Source organism: Enhydra lutris, unplaced genomic scaffold (assembly GCF_002288905.1).
Source record: "Enhydra lutris kenyoni isolate GAN:26980312 unplaced genomic scaffold, ASM228890v2 scaffoldscaffold3, whole genome shotgun sequence".
Classification (NCBI taxonomy): Eukaryota; Metazoa; Chordata; class Mammalia; order Carnivora; family Mustelidae; genus Enhydra; species Enhydra lutris.
The window spans coordinates 33272748-33281749 of record NW_019154087.1 but is presented as its reverse complement, the minus strand read 5'-3'; positions in this window follow the sequence as shown (position 1 = coordinate 33281749).

Here is a 9002-nt window from a genome sequence, read left to right as displayed (position 1 = left end):
TGGTGGCGTGGAAGGTAGGCATGGGGTTGGTGGGTGCAAGAGAATCTCTTGGAGGATGGGGAAAGGCACAAAAACAGAAGACAGCATCACTTAGGATGAGGCTAAATGCTTGCTGAGCTGCAGGAGATTTCAAGTCTGCATTATGCTGTTAACAGAAAGTCATGTTTAAAAAGTTCTTTTTTTAAAAGATTTTATTTATTTATTTGAGAGAGAGAGTACAAACAGGGGGAGCAGCAGGCAGAGGGAGCAGCAGGCTTCCCACTAAGTAGGGAGCCTGATGCGGAACTGGATCCCAGGACCTGAGCTGAAGGCAGAGGCTTAACCATTTGAGCCATCCAGGCATCCTCTTAAAAAAAAAAAAAAAAAAAAAAAGGGTGATGAATGGAAAGGTTCCATGTATACTTTTACCATTTGGCTGGATGTGGAATGAAGGCTGATAAGCTTAAAAAAAAAAAAAAAATCTGAATAGCTGTGAGTCATATGAAAGACTGCTTGGCTGGATAAGGAGGACTGAGCAGAAAGAGGCAGCAGCTTTGGAAAAGTCCTGGGAAGCAACCACATAGTGCCCTCTGTAACAGGGAGCTCACTGTACAGTGAACAGCACCTTCCCCACCTCCTGGGTCATAAAGAACCTGCTAGAGCATCTTCCATGACAGAGGGTGTCTTATAGTCATGCAACACTCACCAGCTAAATAACAAGCCTGTAACTTCTTCCCTCTAGTCTCTCCTCCCCTTTCTCGGACCCTAAGAAGAAAGAGGAAGTAATGGAGAATGACATACAGACCCAAAATACCTTCTACATGGCTAGTCATTGAGCCACTGATCATTCTGGATGTGAAAGGGAGGCAAATTTTGTAATGTGGTTGTGAGATTAAAATTTTTATTTAGATGACGTGGGACTTCTGAACACCCTGAAAATGAAATAGTTCAAAGACTCTTCCAAGAGGTGAAAATTACTAAAAGTCTGTGGAATCAGCCCAAGTTGTGTCTGCAGCAAGAAAAGGAGGTCTAGTGAATCACATTGAAGACATTTGTAAGAGAGGGAGAAAAAAAAAATACCTTTTCTTGACTGCGACCTAATGAGTTCAGCCAACTCAGCCAAACTGCTTATACACGTGTTAAATATATGGGGTCATTCCCTTGCAAATATGCTTTACACAAATTGCTTTGTTTTAAGAGTACGCCAAAACCTTCCAAATACATCTCATACAACAAAAGGCACAATAAGGTGTTTCCTGTCAAATATAACTTTCAGGAACTTCAAACACATTAATCCATCAACAAATAGGCATCGCACTTTCATTCATCTAAATATATATTGAGTACCGCAAACAGGCACTAGGGCTTTAAATATGGGCCTAGAAAGTGCTACATTTTGTGTTTCATCATAAGCCTTAATGCCCTTAATACAAAAAAAAGAAAAAGATAAGAAAATATTGAGAATTTTCCATTTTTAAACATTATGTTAGTTGTTTAGGCAGGTAAAGATGATTAAAGGGCCCTTGCTAACCTCATCATTAGAATAAAGGGATAAAGTGGACTGACAACTATTTTTAAAAAAGGAGTATGATAGATTTACAAAGATTACAAAGGAGTATGACTGATTTACAAAGTATGGATAAAGTACCTTGGATTTCAAACAAAGGATCATGTGAAAACAGGAAGCATTCCAGGCCTAGGGAATAAACAAAAATGTGATGTTAGATTAATGTCTCAATATCGATCATGGAATTGGTATTTCACAGACTAATTTCCCAGGCTCACCCTCAGCCTGTGTGTGCTATACTCTAGCAGTATTAACTGTTCTGTGTGAGGTCCTCTGGAAGGCTCTGCAGGCACCCCCACATCACCTAGCTTCATAAATGCCCTCATGCTGGGATCTTTTGTCCTTTCTAGAGAGAGGAGGAAATTAAGACCATTCCTTTTTCTCCTTTTTTTTATTCTACAGAGGCTTTGATCACACATTCTCTCTCACCATTGCCTTTAGTCCTGAACATCCTTCACTCAATAATAGGTTCAAATGTCTTAATAGTGGGAAGGGCAGAAGGTCTAAAGCCAAAAATCCTATGTCCTGGGTCTGCTCCTTACTCATCATACTAGTTACTCATTTAACATCTCTGAGTCTCATTTTACTTTTCACATGGAACTTCTTTAACAGGTGTTGTGAATATAAAATACGATTTAAAAGAAGTAGTTTATAGGCTATAATGTATGTGCATAAACATTCTAAATCCTTCAGAATTACATTGGTCACTTCTCTATAACACATTATATCTTGGTGTATTTTAGCATTTTTTGCTATTATATATATTTTTCTCTTTTTCCCCCACTAGATAATGAATTCATAAAAGAAAGATCTGTTTTCATTCATCTTTGTAGGCCAAGCCCCAGCATGGCCCTCAGTGGATGTAAAATTCACTAAGGAATATTTGAAGGTAGGGGAATAAGGCTAAAAGGAGTTCTATCACAGCCATTAGAAACTTAAAATAAATGCGAATACAACTTTTTACAATAATTTACAAGTTGTAGTGAGGAGTAACTTAGCCAGTTTCAGGGATGTTTCAGATGCTTGGGAAAAATGAGTAGGCATGGAACCATTATTGTAACATATTTGATCTTTTAAATAAACTAGATTAAAGGTCTGTGTGAAAAAAGAAAGCATGAATTTTTCTCCTCCTCATATACCAAGAGACTGGACTTCTAATGAGGGATTGATGACCATAACAGGTTAATTTCTCTGCAAGGTTCTCTTCATCTAAAATGGTGGTAAAACCTTCTTTGATCCATTTCATAGGATGTTAAAGATAAAAAGAAGTTATACATATAAAAAGCTTGGAGTTTTGTTTTTTGTTTTTGTTGTTGTTTTTTTTTTTTTTAAAGTCCTTCTAATTTCCAATTCTATGCTCTTTTCACATCTGTGACATTTGAGTTATTGTTTTAATTTGTGCTTCCTTGAGGGCACTGGCCCGTGGGTGATCCTGACAGAGGAAATTTGTTTTCTGCATGGTTTCTCTTTGGTTTTGGTGAAGCTGCTGAGCTGCGTACCAGTCCCACACCGCTGAGCATCTGTCCCAGTGTTGGAAGACCTGTGCTTCTCCTGGGGTCGGAGTTTGCCAGCTGTCTTTTCGATGAAGAATGGCTGCCCCCTTTGAAACTCTTCCTCCAGATGCCTTCCTTCCCACTCCCTCACACTGCCATTGTGGCTGCCATTGCTGGTGCTGTGTATGACAGGTTCTCCCAGTGGTTCTTCTGGACTAATGACCCCAGACAAGAGTTATTCACCTCACTGTAGCAGGTTGACCCTCCTGCTTCTCTGGGTTGACTGAGATCTTAGTCCTTACCTTTCTGGTCCTGTTGGGTGAAGGAACAGCAGGAATGCCCCCAGGAGGTCATTGCTGCTGCTGCTCCAGCCTGCCTATATTCTGCATATTTCCATTGCTTGTTAACATTGCTTGAATCGTATCTAATCAATAATCAGGGGAATTTCAAAATGATTTTTACTGATACCCTTGACCCGGTTCTTGCTTATTATGTTCTGTTGATTTCCACCCCCTTGATCCTCCAAACTCAGTGGTGTTCCTGGGGTCTAGAATCATCTCCAGGACTTCCAGAGAGGTCTGGGTATTTAACTAAAAACTTTATGACTCAGCCTGGGTGTCCTCCTATACTGGCCTGGGAGCCGGTGGAGAGCCCACAACCTCTCTGGCATGTCGCTGGCTCTTGGAACGTATTCAAGTTTCCCTCTATTATATTGTTTACAGGATTGGTGAGAAGTGCATGGCACACGATCAAGGGTTTGTCCTCAAGCCTCCCTCTGTTCCCCACAATCAAGTCTTGACATTTAAAAAACTGAAAAGTCCTGCTGGAATTTCATTCCTTTTCAGTGTGTTGGGAAATGTTGCCCTTAATAGCATTCACTACATTTGCACACGAAGTACTTCAGAACCTGTCCAGATGCTCCACATGTCCAATAATCAGCTAACTGAAACCTCTCTTGTGTTTGCCACACTGAAAACTCACCTGGACCCTTGCCATGCCCAGACTTAAAATAAACATAATCAACTTCTTTTGTTGCAGTTTGTTCTCCTATATACAAGTTTGAATAAGCCCTTCAAGACTGCATCAAATGTTCTTTAATTTACTCAATATAGCAAGGCTACTTTCTTTCATTTTTTTGTTACTTCAAAGAATACATAAGAAAGGACTTTTTTTTTTTTTTTCCTTTTAAATGTTACAAAATCAAAGCAAGTTTCAAGAATAGCTGTGGTCACAAATACAAAGATTCTACATATGGGTGGAGGATTTTTTTTTTTAAGTAGAAATGAGTCTTTTCTAATTTCTCTTGGGCTTCTCCTCTGGCAGTGCTTTTAGTAGAATTAATGAGATATGGTCTGGAAATCACTTTGTGTTCCTTAGAGAAATGCTATGCAAATTTAAGGTAAAGGCATGAGGAGTCATTATATTGAGGCAGGTCATTATTTGAAGGACTGGGAAACTTAACTCTAACTCATAGCGATTGAAATATTTTTTTAAATTTTGGAATGACTGATGTCCAGTTCTAAATGAAATCATCATTGTTGTCAATATCTTTGGAAAGCATCATCAAACAATAGTCCTTGCTCTGAGTTAAGTGTCTTACCAACCTAATCATAGCCATTTTCCCACAGGAGAAAATATAAAATAGTTTGCTTTAGGCACGAGTGAAACATTTCCATTGAAAGCTTTTAGTCTACTTTACAATTCACAGAGGTGTTTTAGTACAATGCCCAGTCCACAACTCGCTTAACTAGCTTTTCAGTGTTGTAAACCTAAGGTTATGTTGGGTTAATTTTCCTCTATGTCCACCTGATCTGCCAGTCTTTTTTTTTTTTTCCCTTAAAACTGACAGCAAGATGACTGATTACAGCCAACTACAAGGCCCCTTTTCAAATGCATGACCTTTTCTAGAATCAAGTTAGAAATTCAGAGGACATGAAGAAATCACTGTAAATTAATAAAGGAAAATAGTTCAACACCCACTGACCAGTTGAGCAAATCATCATAATTTTCATTTGCTCCTAGAAATCATTTGCAATGGATATTCTTTCAATTACAGAGAAAATTAACTACCTCACAAGAACCAAATTAAGAAGTACAGTACAATGAGCTGGGAAGGCCTTTATGAATGGTATGGCAACCTGATGAGTGACAATTTCACATTTAATTACAATAGTCTATAATTTATAAGTCTCCCTCTCTTTCACATTATGCCACCTGGGTAGGGTTTCCAGCTGAGGAAGTTAAATGCTGGGAGAAAGCTCTGCCTAAGGCAATTTTATCCTATCTCTCTGACAAAGATAAAGACAGAGGCACTATAACAAGTGGCAGTGGCTTTTACATTCCCCAGAGACATGTGTCTTAGAGATTTTTCAACTAGAGCATCATGACTGTGGTTTTGATTACATGCCCTTCATCAATATAGTCTTTAGTTCTGGCAAATAAGGCACAAAGGACTAAGTGGAGAGTATCTCTTACCTTCTCCTCCACTTATACTGGATGGAATGATATCTTCCTTCAGGGTCAAATACATTATCCCTGGAAGAAGTTTGAATTTTGGTGGAGTAGAGGAACCAGAAGATGCTGAGGGAGATTAGCTTCAAGAGGGTTGGTTTGCAGGACTAGTCAGGATCTGTGAGATTCCCTGGAGGAAAGATAGGGCACTTGATAGGCACACGGTCTCTGTCTTGTGCTTTAGACTCCTCAAACCATCATGAGGAATCTTAGGGAATCAAATGTCTCCTATCTTCTAGAAGAGTTTGAGTACTTCTTGGCATGTATTTTTAAAGTGTCCTTTAACAAAGAGCAGTAACACTGGGAAAGGGACACATGCAGATGTTGTTAAAAGTGTCACAGCCTCTCTGCCTCCAACCCTCACACCACCTCGCTGTTTTTACTGTCCTCAACTCCATCAGAAGATTTTTTTTATTTTTGAAATAGAAAAGCACGTCTCACCATTCAAGAGGTCATGTAGCACAGTGGGAACACTGTTTTAAAAATTAAACATGAATTTCTGTTTTAAAATATAATAACTTTTAATAAGCTATAACTCTAAATGCATTTTAATTCAATTAAAAAAAAAAAAAACTGTGTTTTAAGACAAAGGCCAGTATAACATTTAATGAAACACTGGACACATTAAAAATCAGGACAAGTCAGGGTGCCTGGGTGGTTCAGTTGGTTAAGCAGCTGCCTTTGGCTCAGGTCATGATCCCAGGGTCCTAGGATTGAGCCCCCTGTCAGGCTCCTTATTCAGCAGGAAGCCTGCTTCTCCCTCTCCCTCTGCCTGCTACTCTGCCTGCTTGTGCACTTTCTCTCTCTCTCTCACACTCTTTCTCTCTGTCAAATAAATAAACAAATAATCAGGAAAAGTAGAAAATGCCCAATAACAACATCATTATTTAACGTCATATAGGAACTACTGGAACTATAAGGCATCGCAACTAGCAAAGGGAAAAAAGTAATATATAATATATAAGAAAAGATAAGGAAAACCTCATTTTTGTACAGGTTACATAATTTCAAAGATTTTTTTCTTACAACAGAATCATCCTTCAAGAGGTTTAAGCCTTTCATTATCTATTCTGGAGGTTTCATAGTGTCGACACTAAAAGGGTCAAGTACTATGAGTAATGCAGGGTCCTGGGACATTGAGTTCACTTTAACTCACATACTTATTCAGGCAGATGCATTGAAAATTCTTCCCTGGAGAGCAGGAAGATGGCTTCCTAGGTATGACATCACCATGGCAGTGTCCACCTAGTTCCCTGGGTACTAACCCCTCAACATATTTTCTCTAATCTATGTCAGGCACTAGGCATTCTATCTCACTCACCTCTCTGGCCACACTCATCTTCATTCCCCAAACAGACCTGTCCCTTTCCTGCTTGAAGCCTTTATATACTTTTCTACTACCTGGTAACCTATCATTCTCCCCCACCTTCTTTTAATTAGGATTTCTCATCATTTACCGTACAACCCTGACGTTACTTCCTCAGGGAACCCTAAATCCTTGAGACCAGAGGACGTGCTTCAGGTAAGATATTCATAGCATCATATAGTTCTCCTTATAACAATTATTTGAGTTGGAATTACAGTGTAATAGTTGTTCAATATCTGTCTCCCTTCCTCCTGACTTTCTCCATCTTCTTGAGTTCATGATTAGTACTGGCTGCCATCGAAAATCCTGAGCTTGCCTAGCACCTGTTTTACCACAGGCATATTTGGTGAATGAATGATTTCCATTACTAGGATCTCTTCTTTTTAGAAAGTTATTCTTCCCCCAAAAGAAAACCAAAAACTTCATCTCCATATTAGCTTCTTTCTCTTCAGTAGAAAAGTAAACTTTGACTCGTTCAAAGAACTCTGCTTTCCCAGAACAAGCTTCTAAATTTTTGAAGTTTTCAAGCCCTCAGTATTTTCTCTTCATACTGAGCCTCATTCACTTACTCATGAGAAAAGGATTTATCGAACATCTGCTCAGATGGTGTGTGCATTCCAGGGCTTTTCCTCACTCTTCTATGGCAACATGTTTTCCAGGCCCTCATCTCAATGCCATTGTGGAAAGGTCTTCAGAACACAGTGTTTCTACTCCTTATCCTCCAGGCTGTTTTTCATAACCCCTGCTTTTATCTTTTCTTTATCCTGCACTCTATCTAGTTTCTGCAGTTAGAGAAACACACTCTTCAATGAGCTTCTTGATCTATCTCAGTGTTCCCCAAATATGAGTCTGTTTCCCCAGTGGATATCTGGTGTTTATTAGCAGGCAGATGGTGGTTCAATTGCAAGAATTACGTAAATTATGGATTTGAGATAGAGCATAAAACAAACGTATTAATACTTAGAAATCTTTCCCCATAAGTTTTGTTCCCAAAGGAAAGTAAAAACCATTGGAAACGCTAATATAATAAAATACTTAAGGTGTTTTCTTTCAAAATGAATATAATGAAGAAACTATCCTTTTTACCTAAAGAGAAAAAAGGTAAGACCTAGAATAGGGAAGTCATTCTATGCATAACATGGACAAAATGATTAAGAAACTTGAAAAGTCAGTAAGAAATGTGTAGAGCCAATAGAAAGAAAGCTTTCAATGGACTATAAAAGTAAAACAAACAAAATCAAAACCAAAAACAAACAGACAACAAACATGCCAAACATAGTGAATAAAACATATGATAGCAAAATAAAAGTTAAAATGATAGTCTGGAAAAAGGCTCAAATTGATTTCAAAATTTAAGAGTTGATTTTGGGCAAAACTGAGCTGAAACCTACCATTGGTATATCAATAAGTATAGCAAATATCCTTTAGTAAGATTTAAAAATTAATATCTAATACTTTGTGGAATTTGTTCTCCTGCAAATAATGTGCACTTTTTGATCTTTGTGACCCTGTTCTCCAAGGGTTTCATCAAAACCATTGGTTTAAAAGTAAAGTCTTTACTAGAGCCAAGGTAACTTGGAGTATGGTTGCAGACTAGACATCTGCTCTGAATAGCAGGGCTAAAAGGTAAAGTTTCTATCCTGCCCAGTCTTTTTGTTTTTTTGTTTTGTTTTGTTTTATCTTGGGACATCTTAGGGAGATTCTTGGAGAACCAAACAACAGGAAGTGCTTGTCTTAGGGGATGCTAACGAGCTAGCTCACAATGTGGTGTGCTGCAGGATTTATGTCCCCATTCTGACTTGAAGCACAGAGCACGCTAAGTGAGAGGTATTCATCAAGGTCAAATTTTTGAGGATCTCTGCATGAGTAATGAGGAGTCAGTATATCCAGTATGAGAATGGGGTGGGGGGAAGTGGTTGGAAGAAGAAAAAAAGAAAGGAACAATAAGAAGTCATGATGTTTTTAAGGGCCTACTCATTTTTTTTCCTCTTTTTTTTTTTTTTTTTTGATGATCTGAACACAGTAGGATGTAAACTATTTTTCAGAATTCTACTTTCAATTTCATTTTAAGTACATTGTTCACCCC